The sequence below is a fragment of the Balaenoptera musculus genome, chromosome 14 (genome assembly GCF_009873245.2).
Source record: "Balaenoptera musculus isolate JJ_BM4_2016_0621 chromosome 14, mBalMus1.pri.v3, whole genome shotgun sequence".
NCBI classification, from domain to species: Eukaryota; Metazoa; Chordata; class Mammalia; order Artiodactyla; family Balaenopteridae; genus Balaenoptera; species Balaenoptera musculus.
In genome coordinates, this window is record NC_045798.1 from 19,117,838 (window position 1) to 19,135,512 (window position 17,675).

Here is a 17,675-nt window from a genome sequence, read left to right on the forward strand (position 1 = left end):
TTGTAAAAATAAAATACAGTGTGTGTGTGTGTGAATAAAAAAAAAAAAAAAAAAAAAAAAAAAAAAAGATTTATTTATTTTATTGATTGATTGATTGCTATGTTGGGTCTTCGTTTCTGTGCTAGGGCTTTCTCTAGTTGTGGCAAGAGGGGCCCACTCTTCATCGCGGTGCACGGGCCTCTCACTATCGCGGCCTCTCTTGTTGCGGAGCACAGGCTCCAGACGCACAGGCTCAGTAGTTGTGGCTCACGGGCCTAGCTGCTCCGCGGCATGTGGGATCTTCCCAAACCAGGGCTCGAACCCGTGTCCCCTGCATTAGCAGGCAGATTCTCAACCACTGCGCCACCAGGGAAGCCCCAAGCCAAGCTTTTGATGGGGTTGACCTGTGCGGGGGCCCAGTCAAACCCAGCCCAAACGGTTCCAGATTGGCCCCTGCCTCGAAGAAATGTAAGAGGAGTGGGTCCCCCACCTCCAATGGAAAACTTACTCTGCTGTCTCAAAGGCCTATAGGGCTCATATGTTCCGAGCCTGTCTCACTTGAGTCATCCCTGTAGAAACTGCCGAAGTCAACTGTCCCACACGCCTGAGGTCCTGGTCCCCTGCCACCTTCGCAGATGGAATTCTACCCTCCTTCCCCTCTATTCTTTCTGTGCCGGGAATTTGCGTTCTTCAACCATCACTCGTTCACCGGCGGGTAATTCCTGGGTACCTGCCAGGCATGGTGCTGGCTGCCATAGATACGGGCCAAACAGCGCAGGAATGGTCCTGCCCACGCAGGGTTTACAGTCTCACGGGGAAGCAAGTAAGATCACGGAGGAATGTAAGGGCACAACCAGGAGAATCGCCACAAAGGAGAAGCGCTTTAAGAGCCAGTAACAGAGGCCCCGGCCTGGGTCTGCAAGGGAAAGCCTTCTCAGGAATATCTCTGCTGAGACGGAGGGGGTGTGATTTCACCAGGCGAAGGTGCCAGGGCAGGAGGGAGGAGGAATAGTGTTGGAGACAGATGGAGCAGGAGATACAGAAGCCCGGAATCGGGAGGAGACAGAACCTCTCCAAGAACCCCACAGTCGGCCTGGCGCTGAGAGAACAGTGAGGTGGGTGTGGGGCAGCAGACGGGGATGGAGACTGAGGCAGGGCCATGAGATGCTTAAGGGAGTCAAAGCTCCTTCTTGGAGCTATGGAGGGATAGCTACAGCGTGGGAGCCGAGAGCACATGCTACAGTCCGGCCGCCTGGGGTGGGATCTTGGCTCTGCCACCTACAAGCAGAGCGGTTAACCGGAGCCTTAGCTTCCCCCGCCTAAGCAGCCCATCGGGGCGATTAAATGCACTCACACAGGTAGATTGTTTAGGCTGGCATGAATGAAGCAGGCAACCAGGAGGAGCTGCCGCAATTGCTGTAGCAGCAGTGCTGATGGTCCCTGCCTTGGAGACCAGGGATCTTACGCAACACTTTCCCCTGATGTCGAGCTGTTATGTGATGGGCACCTCTTCCACCTGTTGCCCTGGCTCTGTTGGCTGAGGGTCTCCACCCGGGCTAGTCCAGGGCAGGGCCATTGCAGCATCCAGCCTGAAAGGCAGTGGTGTAACTCAGGAGGAGACCTCCTCCTCCCCATTTGAGCCATACACCACCCTGGGGATAGCGGCTCCCTCCAAGGCTGCCCCCAGAGCATTCCTGCCAGCTTCGGAAATCTGGTTGCAAATGTTTGGAGCAGAATCGACTGAGTTCCCAGGGATGATTTGCTCCCTAAAAAGAAGCAACCTCTCCTCTGTCCAGACCAAAAAGCAAAAATGGCTGTAGATACAGAATCAGAGAATCTGGGGGTTCAAGCCCTGGTGCCATCACCAGGAAAATCTTTAATGGTTTGTATTTGACTCTTGGGACCTCAACTTCCCAGTTTTGAAACATGCCAACCTCACAGGGCTCCTGCAAAGGCTGAATAATGAGAACGCTTGGAAGAGCTCGCAGGGTGTGTGGGGAGCAGCAGCAGTAGCAGCCTTGAGGGTCACTTCCTGCTAAGGTACAGCGACACAGAAACGTCAAGGGGCAGGGAGAGGGTCTGAGGGATGGCCCAGCCCTTGCGACGCCCCCCCCACTCCGGAATCTGTTTACAATCTCATGAAGTGTAAGCAGGTCGGCCTCATGATGGATCAGGTTTTGTGCCAACAATTAATCTAGGTCATTTCTGAGTTTGAAACTAAGACCCCTATGGGCAGCACAGTGTATTGGTTGGAGTACAGGATCTGGAGGTGCTAGATTCTTTACTTCCTGTGTGACCTTGAGCAACTTTCCTCACCTCTCCGAGCCTTGGTTTTCTTGCGGATTCAGTGGGGATGGTAAGAATGCCTTCCTCATAGAGTTTTGGTGAGGTTTCAATTCACTAATACATAAACAAGGCAAATCATGAAAGAACGTTTCATTTATGCATTTAACATCGGTTGCACTTTCCATGACGTATCAAGCCTTGTGCTAAGTGCTTTACCTAAGATCAAGTTCAAGCCACTGCTACCTCTCACGTGGACCATTGCACCAGCCTCCTAACCCGTCTGGCTGCCCCTCCAGTCCACTGTGCACAGAGAAACCACAGGGAGCGTGTAAAGTGTTCACAGGCTTCCCCAGTGTCCAGATTATGATTTCTAAGTATATTTCCTACTAAAAGGAACCAGGACCCCTTGGAGAAATGGCTGACTCCAGGACTGGGGCAGAAATGTAAACACAGAAGGCACCACCTGAATGGGCTTCCCTGCCAAAGAAAAGATATTTGGGGCCAAAAAAAGATGACAACTGCAGTGGATTGAAATACATCAAATATATTTTCGAAAATCATGAGGTCATAATGTTACTCAAAACAAACACAAAAACCACCTCATTGACACATTGGAAGGTTGCCATGGCACCACTTATTACTTTGGAAATTGACTTACAAAAAAAGAGGTGTAATCAAGCATTTATCCTGCCTTTCCTATAGGAAAAGATCCTATATATTTCAAGGTTACCAAACGGTGGGTGAAAGTTGTAAGTTATAGCTAATAAACGCAGAAGGATTGGTAGAGGTAGAAAACCACCATCCACAATCAGCAATGAAATAAAATGTTTTAGGCTCTGACCATCAGTGGCTTGTAAAACCATCTGGTGAAAGGTTGATGGGGAATTTCACAATGGAGATCAGGCTGCCATCCCCAAACTCTCTGATGAGTCAACATCACTAAAAGTGGGATGACTATGGAGAGGGTGTGGAGAAAAGGGAACCCTCTTGCACTGTTGGTGGGAATGTAAACTGATACAGCTACTATGGAGAACAGTATGGAGGTTCCTTAAAAGACTAAAAATAGGGGCTTCCCTGGTGGCGCAGTGGTTGAGAATCTGCCTGCCAATGCAGGGCACACGGGTTCAAGCCCCGGTCTGGGAAGATCCCACATGCCGCGGAGCAACTAGGCCCGTGAGCCACAACTACTGAGCCTGCGCGTCTGGAGCCTGTGCTCCGCAACAAGAGAGGCCGCGATAGAGGCCCGTGCACCGCGATGAAGAGTGGCCCCCACTTGCCGCAACTAGAGAAAGCCCTCGCACAGAAACGAAGACCCAACACAGCCATAAATAAATAAATAAATAAATAAATAAATTAAAAAAAAAAACAAAAAAAACTAAAAATAGAATTACCATATGACCCAGCAATCCCACTACTGGGCATATACCCAGAGAAAACCATAATTCAAAAAGACACATGCACCCCAATGTTCATTGCAGCACTATTTACAATTGCCAGGTCATGGAAGCAACCCATCGACAGACGAGTGGATAAAGAAGATGTGGTATATATACACAATGGAATATTACTCAGTCATAAAAAGGAACGAAATTGGGTCATTTGTAGAGACATGGATGGACCTAGGGACTATCATATACAGTGAAGTAAGTCAGAAAGAGAAAAACAAATATCGTATATTAACACATATATGTGGAATCTAGAAAAATGGTACAGATGAACTGGTTTGCAAGGCAGAAATAGAGACGCAGATGTAGAGAACAAACGTATGGACACCAAGGGGGGAAAGCTGGGGGGGGGATGAATTGGGAGACTGAGACTGACATATATACACTAATATGTATAAAATAGATAACTAATAAGAACCTGCTGTATAAAAAAAATAAATAAAATAAAAAATTTTTAAAAAAAGTGGGATGACTAGACATTCTGTTCTAGTCATGTGACATGACACAATGCACTGGATTTGGACCTGAGTTGATTCAAACCTCTAGACTTAATACTTATTAAGAGGGACAGAGGATGAGTTCCCTGGTGGCCTAGTGGTTGGATTCTGGGCTTTCACTACCATGGCCTGGGCTCAGTCCCTGGTCGGGGAACTGAAATCCTGCAAGCCGCACAGTGCGGCCAAAAAAAAAAAAAAGGAGGCACAGAGGAACGTGCTAAAAGACACTTGGAGGATGCTTAATCAGCCAAATCCAGGATGGGGAGAATTCTACAGGACAAATGACTCCATTTCTTCAATAAGTAACTGGCATTTAATAATGGTGGTGATTATTATAGATTAAAAGAGACAACAGGACGTTTTGTGGGTCCCGATTTGAACAGAACAACCTCAAAGACACCTTTGAGACAACTGGAGGACACTGAGCATGAGCTGCATACTAGGTTAAGGAAATAGCATTAACTGTGCTGGAGGTATGGGCCTTCCCTGGTGGTCCAGTGGGTAAGACTCCACGCTCCCAATGCAGGGGGCCTGGGTTTGATCCCTGCTCAGGGAACTAGATCCCACTTGCATGCTGCAACTAAGAGTCCGTATGCCCTAATTAAGAAGCCCGCATGCTGCAACTGAAAGATCCCTCATGCCACAACTAAAAAGATCCTGTGTGCTGCAGCTAAGACCCAGTGCAGCCTAAATAAATAAATAAATAATTGTGCTGGAGGTAGATAATCATGGCAATGGCTTTTTTAAAAAAGTCCTCATAGGGCTTCCCTGGTGGCACGGTGGTTAAGAATCCGCCTGCCAATGCAGGGGACACGAGTTCAAGTCCTGGTCCGGGAAGATCCCACATGCCATGGAGCAACTAAGCCTGTGCGCCACAGCTACTGAGCCTGCACTCTAGAACCCATGAGCCACGACTACGGAGCCCACGTGCCACAACTACTGAGGCCTGCACGCCTAGAGCCCAAGCTCCGCAACAAGAGAAGCCACCGCAATGAGAAGCCCACGCACCACAACGAAGAGTAGCCCCCGCTCACCACAACTAGAGAAACCCCGCGCACAGCAACGAAGACCCAACGCAGCCAAAAATAAATAAATAAATAAATTTTAAAACTCCTCATCTCTTTTAGAGATATGTAATAAAGTACTTATCTGGCTCTGAGATTTGCTTGAAAATACTCCAGAAATCAGAACTCGAGCTACTGATATGAGTATTCAGGGGGAAAGGTACTGATGTTTGCAATTTATAAGAAATGTGTAAGGGACTCCCCTGGTGGTCCAGTGGTTAAGACTCCACACTTCCACTGCAGGGGGCACGGGTTCGATCCCTGGTCGGGGAACTAAGATCCCGCATGCTGCGTGGTGCGGCCAAAAAGAAAAAAAAAAGAAATGTGTAAAGAGTGTATGTAGGGAAAAAGACATGTGACCAAGCAAATAGGGTAAATTGGGTTTTTTAAAAATTATTTTAAAATTAATTTATTGGGCTTCCCTGGTGGCGCAGCGGTTGAGAATCTGCCTGCCAATGCAGGGGACACGGGTTCAAGCCCTGGTCTGGGAAGATCCCACATGCCGCGGAGCAACTGGGCCCGTGAGCCACAATTACTGAGCCTGCGCGTCTGGAGCCTGTGCTCCGCAACAAGAGAGGCCGCGATAGTAAGAGGCCCGCGCACCGCGATGAAGAGGGGCCCCCGCTTGCCGCAACTAGAGAAAGCCCTCGCACAGAAACGAAGACCCAACACAGCCATAAATGAATAAATAAAAATTAAAAAAAAAAGAATATAAAATTTATAAAAAAAAAAAAAATTAATTAATTTATTTTATTTTTGGCTGCGTTGGATCTCCGTTGCTGTGCGTGGGCTTTCTCTAGTTGCCGCAAGCAGGGGTTACTCTTCATTGCAGTGCTCGGGCTTCTCATTGCAGTGGCTTCTCTTGTTGCGGAGCACGGGCTCTAGGCACGTGGGCTTCAGTAGTTGTGGCTCGCGGGCTCAGTAGTTGTGGCTTGCAGGCTCTAGAGTGCAGGCTCAGTAGTTGTGGCGCATGGGCTTAGTTGCTCCACGTCACGTGGGATCTTCCCGGACCAGGGCTCGAACCCGTGTACCCTGCACTGGCAGGCGGATTCTTAGCCACTGCGCCACCAGGGAAGTCCTGAGTAAATTGTTAATGGCAGAATCTAAGTGGTGGGTTTATGGGTGCTTGCTGTAAAAGTCTTTCAACGTTGTTGTATGTCTGAAAATGTTCATAATAAAACGTTGGGAGGAAAATACAGGGGAAAAGGTGTATGTGTGAGTAGGAGAAACTAGAAGAGCAGAAAGTCGATAGTTATTGAAGGTGGGTGGTGAATATGTAGCAGCTTGTTGTGCTATTCACTCTACCTCTGAATGTGCTTTTCAAAAAAGTTAATTTTCTATACTAAAAAGTTTAAAAACACATAAAGCAAGATGTAAGGCACCCAGCCTGCTGGTTAGAACCTGAATACCAGTAGTTAATACTTACTAATACTAACTATGTGTCAGGCTCTGTACTGAGCATTTTCTTTCTTTTTTTTTTTCTTTCTTTTTTTTTCTTTCTTTTTTTTTTCTTTTCTTTTTTTTAATTGAAGTGTAGTTGATTTACAATGTTGTGTTAGTTTCCGGTGTACAGGAAAGTGAATCAGTTATATATATATATAAACTGATTATATATAATCAGTTTATATATATATATATATATATACAGACATAAGGGAAGGGATGTCAATTATATATTATATAATTATATAAGGATGTCAATTATATAATCAGTTATATATATATTCTTTTTCAGATTCTTTTCTATTAAAGGTTATTACAAGATATTGAATATATTTCCCTGTGCTATACAGTAGGTCCTTGTTCTTTATTTATTCTCTATATAGTACATATCCCAAACTCTTAATTTATCCCTCCCCCACCCTTCCCCTTTGGTAACCATGTTTTCTGTGTCTGTGAGCCTATTTGTTTTGTAAACAAGTTCATTTGTATCATTCTTTTAGATTCCACATATAAGTGATATCATATGACATTTGTCTTTGTCTGACTTCACTTAGTTTTAAAATCTCTAGGTCCATCCGTGTTGCTGCAAATGGCATTATTTCATTCTTTTTATATGTACCACATCTTTTTTTTTTAATAGATCTTTATTGGAGTATAACTGCTTCACAATACTGTGTTAGTTTCTGTTGTACACCAATCAGCCATATGCATACACGTCCCCATATCTCCTCCCTCTTGCGTCTCCCTCCCATCCTCCCTATCCCATCCCTCTAGGTCATCGCAAAGCACGGAGCTGATCTCCCTGTGCTATGCTGCTGCTTCCCACTAGCTAACTATTTACAATAGCCAGGACATGGAACCAACCTAAATGTACCACATCTTCTTTATCCATTCCTTTGTCAGTGAACATTTAGGTTGCTTCCATGTCTTAGCTATTGTAAATAGTGCTGCTTTGAACATTGGGGTGCACGGATCTTTTGGAATTAGAGTTTTCATCTTTTCTGGATATATGCCTTGTATTGAGCATTTTCTAATCATGACCTCACTCTGCCTTGTGAGATCAGTGTCACCAGAAGCCAGATTTTATTGAGGAAGAAACCCAGGGTTTGAGAAGTTAAACTCGCCCAAGGGGACATCCTCAGTAGCGCAGTGGTTAAGAATCTGCCTGCCAATGCAGGAGCCACAGGTTCGAGCCCTGGTCCAGGAAGATCCCACATGCCGCGGAGCAACTAAGCCCGTGCGCCACAACTACTGAGCCTGCATGCCACAACTTCTGAGCCCGTGTGCCACAACTACTGAAGCCCATGCTCTGCAACAAGAGGAGCCACCACAATGAGAAGCCCGCACACCACAACGAAGAGTAGCCCCCGCTCACTGCAACTAGAGAAAGCTTGTGCACAGCAACGAAGACCCAAGCCAAAAAAGAAAAACAACTCGCCCAAGGTCATGCTGGCAGTGAGCAGCTGAACTGAATTTGCACTGCTTCCCATGGTCCACGTGGCCCTGGTGATCTGGCCACACTGGTCCCCTTCAGTCCCGCAGGTGTTGGCCCATGTTCTGGAATGCTCTTCCCTTCCCTGCCTCCTTCCGCCTCCTGGCATGGTTATCTCTTGCTCCTTTTTTTTTGTCTTTGGCGCCAGTGTTCCCCCGCTTAGACTTGCCCTGACCCCCTATGGGTCTGTCTTATTCTCTATGACACATCCCTTCCCTTATGTCAATTATCACCTGCTGAAATTACACCATATTTTCACTCATACTCTCATCCATCTGCCCCAGTGGCATGTAAGCTTCCTGAGGACTAGGACCGGCTTTGTCTTGCTCTCCACTCCCCAGTGCAGTGCCTCACACACGGAAGGGTCGGTAAGTACCTCTTGGATGCACGGATGCCCGCACCTGGCTCAAGTGTGTCTGATGGCCCAGCCCTCCTGCCTCCCGGGACAGTCCTCCTGCCCCAAGGGTGTGAGTGTCAAGTTGAGGCGCGGGGCAACCACCCGGACGGGCACCCTGCTCCCCCTCCCTGTGACATAAGGGACTGCAGGAGACAGAGCACCCAGAATGCCCAGCATCTGCTCTGTGCCCTCACGGCTCCCTGTCCTCGCCCTCCTGGCACTCATCACAGCGTGTAGTCGTGTGTGAGGTCACTGTAACGTGCATACCTGTCTCCCCGCCTTGAAAGTCAATTCTGGGAGGGTAGCCGGGGCCTGAAACCCAAGTCTACACAGATTTAATCTTTCCCTACCCCTTTCCTAGCAAGCAGGCATGTGAAAAAATGACTCTGGAAATAGGGCTCTTCAGTAGATCCGGTGTAGACACAGGGGGAAGAACATAGCAGTTCCTCAAGAAACCAATGAAATTGCTGAATAATAATAAAGGCTAATATTTGTTGCACACTTACTACCTACCAGGCATTATGCTGCATAGTTTACATTTATCATCCCTTTAAAGGTCTGCAAAAGCTCTATGAAGGATGTACTCCTGCCTCACAAATGGAGATGAGGTGCAGGGGGGCAGTCTGTTGCCCAAGGTCACATCGTCAAGTGGCAGGTCGGGGACCTGAGTTGGGCTGTCCAGCTGCTGTGTGTGCGTGTCTGTGTGCGTGTGCACGCGCACGTGTGTTTTCTCCATCCCTTCTCCTATACCCAGCTCCACCCAAAGCTGAGTTAGTGCAATCGTCTGTTAGCAGATCTCCCTGTTCCAATCCATCCAGAGCCCTGGGAGCCTGAGCTCCGTATACTCACACACACACACACACACACACACACACACAGCCTTTGAACCCTGCTCAGGAGTTCAAGCCTGGAATCTTATCCTTCCACGATCCTGCCTCCCAGGATTCTTGAAAGGAAGGGAGGAAGGCATTAAATTGCTCCATGCTTCTCAAGAGGTGGCTGTGCGGTACAAAAGACAGTCCCCATCCTTGCCAAATCCCAAAGTCACGTCCTGGAGAGTCCCACTGCAGGTGAGCACAGGAAAGGCTCTGACAAGTCCTGCTGGAAAGGGTCTGGATTCCCCACAGGCAGCCCAACGTTTCCTGAACTGCTTGGAACCAGAGGAGTTTTTCCACGTTGCACCGGTTATTCCACAGCAGGAGGGCTCTGAAAGCCCCACTTTATTGGGAGTGTGGAAATAAGAGAGCACAGCTTTCCTTATAACAGAGTGGAGGAAGCCTGCTAAGAGAGGCGTTTCCAACAACCGATTAGTCTCGTTAGTACTGGAGCCTGTGACTGATTTACTTGTAAATAGAAAGGAGGGTGTGTTCAAGGTTTCCCTCTAATATCACTGTCACTCATGATTTAATTTGATTTGAAGAGGTGGCGCTTTAGTGAGTCCAAAAGGACTGGCACAAAACCCCCGAAGAGTGTGCTTGTTTTCCTGGGGCCCCAGCACAGGTCGGGGTGGCTAATGTGTGCTGGGTGCCCCAGAGGGGCAGACAGCGGGACTTCTGATGTGGGAGTGACCTGGGTGGAGGCTCTGACATATGTCACCTGACTGACCTGAGCCTGTCACCCAAATTCTCCAAACCTTGGTTTCCTGCTCTGTGAAAAGGAGTAAATAATATCTCCTTACCAGGAGTGTCCTTGTGGGTAAACACCTGGCACATGCCAACCACTCAGTAATCCATACCTCAGTTTCCTTGCTGTACCCAGCAGCCCTGGATCCCTAGAATAATGGAACATAGACTATCTTCCTGGAGAACCATCTTACTCTATGGTAATAAGCTTACTGTTATAATAACAAAGAGATCTATTAGAACAGAATGTGAACTGTACATGAAGTTTTCAGATAAAATGCAAGATTTCTGACCATGCTTCCAGGCTTCCCCAAGGAACAGATACACTCCTCCGAAGTAAGATCCCTGAGTCAAAATGCGGAGGAAGCTTTAGAATAAGGTATCCCAATGTTTCTACGGGGATAAGACTTTGAGGAAACTCCATTTCAAAAGATTAAAATGTTTATTTCCCCATAAAGATCAAGTATCTCAGAATTCCCTGGTGGCGCAGTGGTTGAGAATCCACCTGCCAATGCAGGAGCCACAGGTTCAAGCCCTGGTTCGGGAAGATCCCACATGCCGCGGAGCAACTAAGCTCGTGTGCCACAACTACTGAGCCTGCACTCTAGAGCCTGTGAGCCACAACTACTGAGCCCACGTGCCACAACTACTGAAGCCTGTGTGCCTAGAGCCCGTGCTCCACAACAAGAGAAGCCACCACAATGAGAAGCCCGCGCACCGCAACGAAGCGTAGCCCCCGCTTGCTGCAACTAGAGAAGGCCTGTGTGCAGCAACAAAGACCCAACACAGCCATAAATAAATAAATAAATAAATTTATTTTTTAAAAAAAGATCAAGTATCTCATACAACATCATACTCTAAATTCTGTCTCAGATCTGAAGGTGATTAGAGTCTGAGGGAGTTTACATGACACCAGAGCAGGAGCAAATAAAGCTCTTTTGCATTAATATAAAATGCCTTCAAAAGAGCTCTTCAAATAACGTCACGATTTGGGGATGTTTGCACCTCTGATCACCTGACTTAGGATTGGCTGGGTCTTTCCATTTAAAATCTGGAGAAGTCAGCAAAGAAATCACATCTTGTAAAGATCCCCCAAGACACTGTTAGAAGGAAAAATTATTTAAAACAATGTCTATACCTTTCAGCTTTTAAACTGAAAGACCTGCTTCCCGGGAACTCCCCCTCAGTCCTGCCTGTTTATGTTAAAATAACAGTAATGATTGACGTGAGAGATATGATTATGCACACAGTGAATGCCCAGAACAAAAGGTCTGAAGGAAACAAGTTCTGGGAAGCTTTATACCAAACTGTGCCTTGTAAAAGGTAAGGGGATAGTGCCTCCCCGGAGGAGGGACAGACAGAGGATGGTTCAAGAAGACGCCTCATTTTACTTTGTGCTGTTTCAAGACTTTTACTTCGTACTAGGCTTTTTAAAAATGAAAGAAAATTGTGTCTTTCTAGCAACAGAGGACCACCAGAAATGCTTTACTCTCAGAGTCTGCTTTTTTTAAAAAAAACGAGCAACAGTCTGAGAGATTGGACATCTATAAGAAACAGAATTCTCTTCTTGAAGACAGAAGCTTTGGGGGCCAAAATCTCCCAGAGTTGCCTTGTAGGTAAAACTAAAGCCTAAACTATTTTGGTGTGTGAAGCTGATGAAAGTTTGCACTGGGATCCCCAGCAACATAACCATTTATAGAAGCAAAGAAAAGGTCCTTCATCTACATTACATTTCGAGCCCTCTACATCAGCTTCCCTCGAACAGCCGCGCCTCTGTGCCCGCATGCAAGCCTCTGTCCAGGGGCTGCCCTCACTATGTGTTAAATTCCTGTTCACACGGATGCTGGCTGTATGGTCAGTGACCCCAGGGAGGGGGGGGAACTCACTTACCACTATCTCTTCACCTTTTCTTTCCCCATGTCCTCTCAATTGTGCGTTCACGCTGAGGTTTTCCGGGTTCCCTGTTAGCCGAGGACCTGAATCTCAGCCAGCTAGCTGCTCACTGCCGTGACTGTAAATGTCACTTTTAGATTAACTGGCCCCTGCCATTTAAAAATATCCCCAGAGCGCTTAACTTTCAAGACTCTGAAGAGGAGGCATAACCCAGGTGAAGTGGGAGCAGTTCTGCCTCCCTCCTTTTAGTCCCATCACTTGCTTTATTTCAAAATCCCTAGATACCTAAGCCACGGCGCAGCTAAAGTCCAAGCTGTCGTCAGCAATACAAAGTCATTCTGGCCCTCCTGTGACATGCTGAAAATTAACCCCGTGCAGGTTGTTGAGTGTTTGAGAAATGGCTTCTGGAACAAGCCCACAGAGAAGGCTCGAATGGGTTAAGATGATCATTATCAAAAACTCTTCTGGCTTCTCTCCCCGGAAGAGATTTTGTAAAACCCTCTCAAGGAAGACGCCACTCGATGAAATGCTTCCTATTTTTCCGGACTTGTGGGGGAAAAAGACAGAAACAAAACAGCTCCGTTCCCAGCCAGGGTCAGCTGGCTCTCGCTCGGGCTGGCGGGGAAGACAGAAATCCAGCCTATGCCACAGTGACAGAGTGTTCTACAGATCGGGGAGAGCCAGAGGCATGTAGGATAAAGGTCACGTCCAGGTCCAAGCCAGAGCGGGGAAAGCAGAGGTCACACAAAAGGGCATTGCAACAACCGATGGGAACATACTGTATAGCACAGGGAACTCTACCTAATGCACTGTGGTAACCTAAATGGGAGGGAAGCCCAAAAAGGAGGGGATATCTGTACGTGTATGGCTGATTCATTTTGTTGTGCAGTGGTTGTGCTTTACAACATTGTAAAGCAACCATACTCCAATAAAAAAATTTTTTAAAGGGGGGGTGGCATTGCATTGTGCTCCAAGAAAAGCTAAGGGGACCGCAGTTCAGTTGCTTCGCAAGTGGAAAAATCCGTAAGGGCCTTGAACTGATGCAAAAATGATTTCAGTGGTGACTGTGCAGGCGCAGCCTTCCATGCCAGAGCAACTTCATTTCTGGGCTTGTTTTCCAAGAAGGAAGAGTTATCAAATAGTGGACTTCTTGGAATTTTCTTCATTAGACTTGTAAGCAGGAAGCATATTTCTCACCTGCTGCCGTGTCCTCTTGGAGCCTGGGTATCACAGCAGGAGCCTGGGAGAGCAGCACACGTGTTTTATAGGAGCTGGGGATGAAATAATGCAGCTCGAGGACTCAGCCGATGACGGTGCTTAGATTATTTATCAAGCCTACTTCACTCTAGAGTAGCTCATACAATCCTTTGGAAGAAGCATCTCTCAAAATATAGACATGGTCTCCTATGTCTCCGGGGAGAGCCATCTGTGACTCAGGGAAATTTTGTAACACCCCATTGAAAATCCCTCCTCGATGACTCCAAATAATTGTGATCTGGGCAGAGTGTCAGGAGTGGTAAGGCTATTGGGCTTTGAAATCAGGTTGACTTGAGTTTGAATCCTTGCTCTGTTACCTGTGGCTTTGGGCAAATGGCCAAGCCTGTTTCTTCATCTAATTACTTCACCATATGGTTGAGAAAATTAAATGAAATGGTGTGCACTGAACCTCTAGCGTGGTGGCTTGCTCATAACAGGCACTTAATGTATTTTTTTAATGAAATTCCTTTTTCTCAAAAGACTAGAAACACTTCCCCCTCCTGCTCCACACACACAGATAAAGAACTCTTTCTGTGGCTCTGTTCTCCCTGGACACTCTGTTTATGGCATAGCATTTTCTAGAAGCCAGATCCCCCCTTCATCACCCCAAATACCACTAACTGAGAGGGACACAAGGACACAGGAAGTACACAATTGAGGAGCAATGTATTGATCTCTCGGGATGCCCCTCTCACGAATATTTGCATTTCCAAACATACTTCAGAAACTTAAAAACTGGTTCCCACTGAGATCAAACAAGGTCATTTACCAGGACCCTCCTTCAAGTAGCCCAGAGGCCCCACCAGTTCTTTCTTGTACGCCTTGAAGCTTTGACAAGGAGGAAAAGCCACTGTCACACACACAGACACCAAAAAGTTTGCTTCTCCAATCCAAAACTCTTAAGACTTTTTATACCAGGAGCAAACTGAAGCCGAAGAGGAATTTTAAGAGGGAAAGAATGTATTGTCTAATAATGAAAGCATACCCACAACACGCTAAAGTTTAAAAAAAAAAACTCACACTCCCTGACCTTGCCCCGCTGGACTTAAGTCACAAACAAGATAGTAGCTTTCACACGATTAATTTATAACTTGGGGTTCCCGGAACAACATTTTGCATAACTGAGTGTCTCGTGTTTCCAAAAGCCCTCAGCAGATAGACACTGCTCTCCTTGCCTGAGAAGGGAATCATTTGTTGGCTGGGCTCTCACGGGCTCCCACAGCAAGCCACGAGGAACTGGCCAGGCAGTGGGAGGATGCAACAGATGGGCCCCATCACTGCTGCCATCTGAGTGGAAGCACGAGTACAGGGAGCCAAAATCTGGGCCCGTGTTGCCTGTTTTCCTATGGCTCCCGGGCTAAGAGTGGTTTTTACATTTGTTAGATGCTTTATTAAAAAAATCAAAAGATTGTGACACTCACAAATCATATTAAATGCCAATTTCAGTGTCCATAAAGTTTTATTGGAACACAGCCACACCATTCATTTACATTTGTACGTGTCAATGAAGAGTTGAGTATTTCCCAGAGACGGGATGACTGCAAAGCCTAAAATATTTACTATCTGACCCTTTATAGAAAATGTATGCTGATCCCTGCCCTACAAAGCCAAGACTGTCTTTGTGAAAATTAGTAAGAGGAAACCTCAACTGAAATTGGAAGGCCTGTAGAGGGAGCTCTCACACCCTCCCATTCCTCATCAATTACCCCAAACAGGAAGCCATCAATTACAGATCCCAACCAGAAGAGACATACCTAGCGCTCCCAAATACAACTACTTTACTACTCCAGCAGGAGGAAGATTTTCTTCCCGCCCAGTAACAAGCCCAGCCAATGGAAATGGCCACAGCTCAGCCAATGAGAAGCTGTTATCACCTGAACTCTTACTTTCCTCCAATGAACTTTCATTTTTCTCTTGTTGATGATTTCCTTGTCCCACCCTCCTTTCTATAAAAACCTGCCGTTTTGTACACCTGAAGTATCTCTCTGCTTGCTAGATGAGATGCTGCCCGATTTGTGAATCCTTTAATAAAGCCAATTAGATCTTCAAATTTACTCAGTTGAAATTTGTTGTTTAACAGATTGGTGGCAGTGAGGGGATCCAAAGCAAATTCCTGATGACATTCGGGGACAATGAGAAATGCTTTGAGTTCAGTCTTTCTTGCCGTTTGCGAGGGCCATTGGCAAGTTCCCCTCTGTTTGGGCTCCACCCTCTTTGCGTTCAAGCTCCCAACCCAATTGGCTTTCCTTTACAGGGCAGGTCAGCTTGAGCTGGCAGATAGTTCTACCTGAAGCTAAGTCCCTAGCCTTTACGACTACAATTTCCCAGATGGAAAAATCCCAGCCCTTAAACTCCGTTCTGGATTCCACTTTGGGAACTGCTAACAGCTTAGTCTACAATTCCCCATTTATTTGCAATCCTCCCCCAGATTCCACCTTGGGAACTCCTGGTAGCAGCTGCAGCTCATTTGTTTGGAATCAACCCACAGTCCTCATTCTTTGGGGCCTGGAGGTTAAACCCTTTCCCCACTCCCCAGATTATTAGTGAGGCTCCAAGAAACCCAAAAACTTAGCTAAAAGAAACAGATCCTTTATATCCAAAGAGGTGAGCTCACCACCTTCCCACACACCTGCTTATTTTGTCTAAGAACTGTGGTCCCAGACGCTGTAGATATCTACAAAAATGGCAAAGTCTTAATAAAGACTACATAGAATTACAATGGCCATCCTGGGGAACGTTCCAGTCAGACAAGATTGTTCATTTAAGAAATACGCTAGATAAAAAAAAAAAAGAAAAGAAAAGAAATACGCTAGAGAGAAAGGGATCCCAAGTTGAACAGACAGATGGGATACCTATTTTAAATGGTATGCGGAAGCTACCAAAATGCTTCAGGATTCCAAAATAGTTTCATTGGAAGATTCATTGCAAAAGGATAATTTTAAAAATTAAAGATGCAAAAGGTATCTAAAACAACACCTAGGCCTCCCCCTTTTCACCCTATTAGCAGTTCATTATCAAAACACTGGCCCAGGGACTTCCCTGGTGGTCCAGTGGTTAAGACTCCGAGCTCCCAATGCAGGGGGCCCAGGTTCACTTCCCTGGTCAGGAACTAGATCCCGCATGGCGCAACAAAGATCCCGAGTACCCCAACTAAGATCCGAGGCAGCCAAATAAATAAATATATAAATAAATAAATATTAAAAAGAAAAAACACTGGCAGAGAACTTGATGTCTCAATTGTAATCACCTGGGACAGTGGGAAAGTGGTTGTCCTTAAAACTTTATGCAAATTCTTCAACATCAACTTAAATGCCCCCATATGGGCCCCTCCCAAAGTTGACGGGATGCTGAGGGATTTTCTGGTAAACTGCTGTGTTATTCCCTTTAACAGCCAAGGGGAAACTACAAATACAATTCATGGGGTTGTTCACACTGCCAGTAGTATTTACTGTTTGCCCTGGCTAAAACTTGACAAGATGTTTGAAAGGATTCAATAACTTTATGATCAGAAAATTGGAAGCTGATATTCAGAACTTGATGTAATTTTTTTAGGCTCCTCCCCTAAGTTAAAATGAACTGTGTACCCAGAGAGAAAGAAACAGTCCAACAATAAGTGGAGGGGTCTGTCAATCCTTTTTGCCAATCCCCAAACCTCCCCTATTGTAATAGATCAGGACATTAGATATAGAACTGTCCTGCACAAAAGAAGGAAAACTTATAAAATCTGTTTGCATGTTTATATATTTGTATACATGTATATAAAGGTATCTAGATAGATATATAGAGAGATAAATAGGTAGATAGATATAGATATTAAATGTGAGATATTTTTCTACTTCTGGATGGTATTGCTAAAATTATTTTGTAAAAGAGCTCTATTTAGTTGGTTTGAAGGTCAGGCACTTTTAAAGATTGGGCATTCTAAATTCTCAGAAAAATAGAAACTAACCCAAATGCCTCATGTGATCTGCGATAATCTTCAGTAAATAAAAGCCAGTTTAAATTTGTTGGCTTAAATAAAACAGGCATGTCTTTAGAGTTTTTAGCATTAAATATAATACTTTTATTCTACCTAGGCTTACAAATTTGTCAACAAGAAAAATAACTCAGTATGATGAAATTTTCATAAGTAATCTAAACATAACTGCTAAGGGCAAGTAAATTAAATAAATGTAAGATAAAAGGTTTTTTAGGTGAACTTTTCAAATAAGTTTCCCAGATCTTTCCGGCAACCTGAAACTTTAGAATTTTGCTCAGTTAAATTAAATGATAGAAACTTATTGAATATATGGATCATTCC

At 45.6% G+C, this 17,675-nt stretch overlaps 1 protein-coding gene across 2 annotated transcripts in view; it reads right to left on the reverse strand.

The window, feature by feature from the left end:
- LOC118906860 (uracil-DNA glycosylase) overlaps nucleotides 1-17,675 on the reverse strand; it is a 152,464-nt gene that overhangs the window by 118,566 nt on the left and 16,223 nt on the right. The window contains exon 1 of one of the 2 annotated variants that reach the window (XM_036874694.1): nucleotides 12,116-12,383. The exons of the other annotated variant lie outside the window; for it this stretch is intronic. The gene's annotated coding sequence lies outside the window, so the exon portion shown is untranslated. Of the gene's footprint in view, nucleotides 1-12,115; nucleotides 12,384-17,675 lie in introns of those variants that run through there. 2 annotated transcript variants of the gene reach the window in all.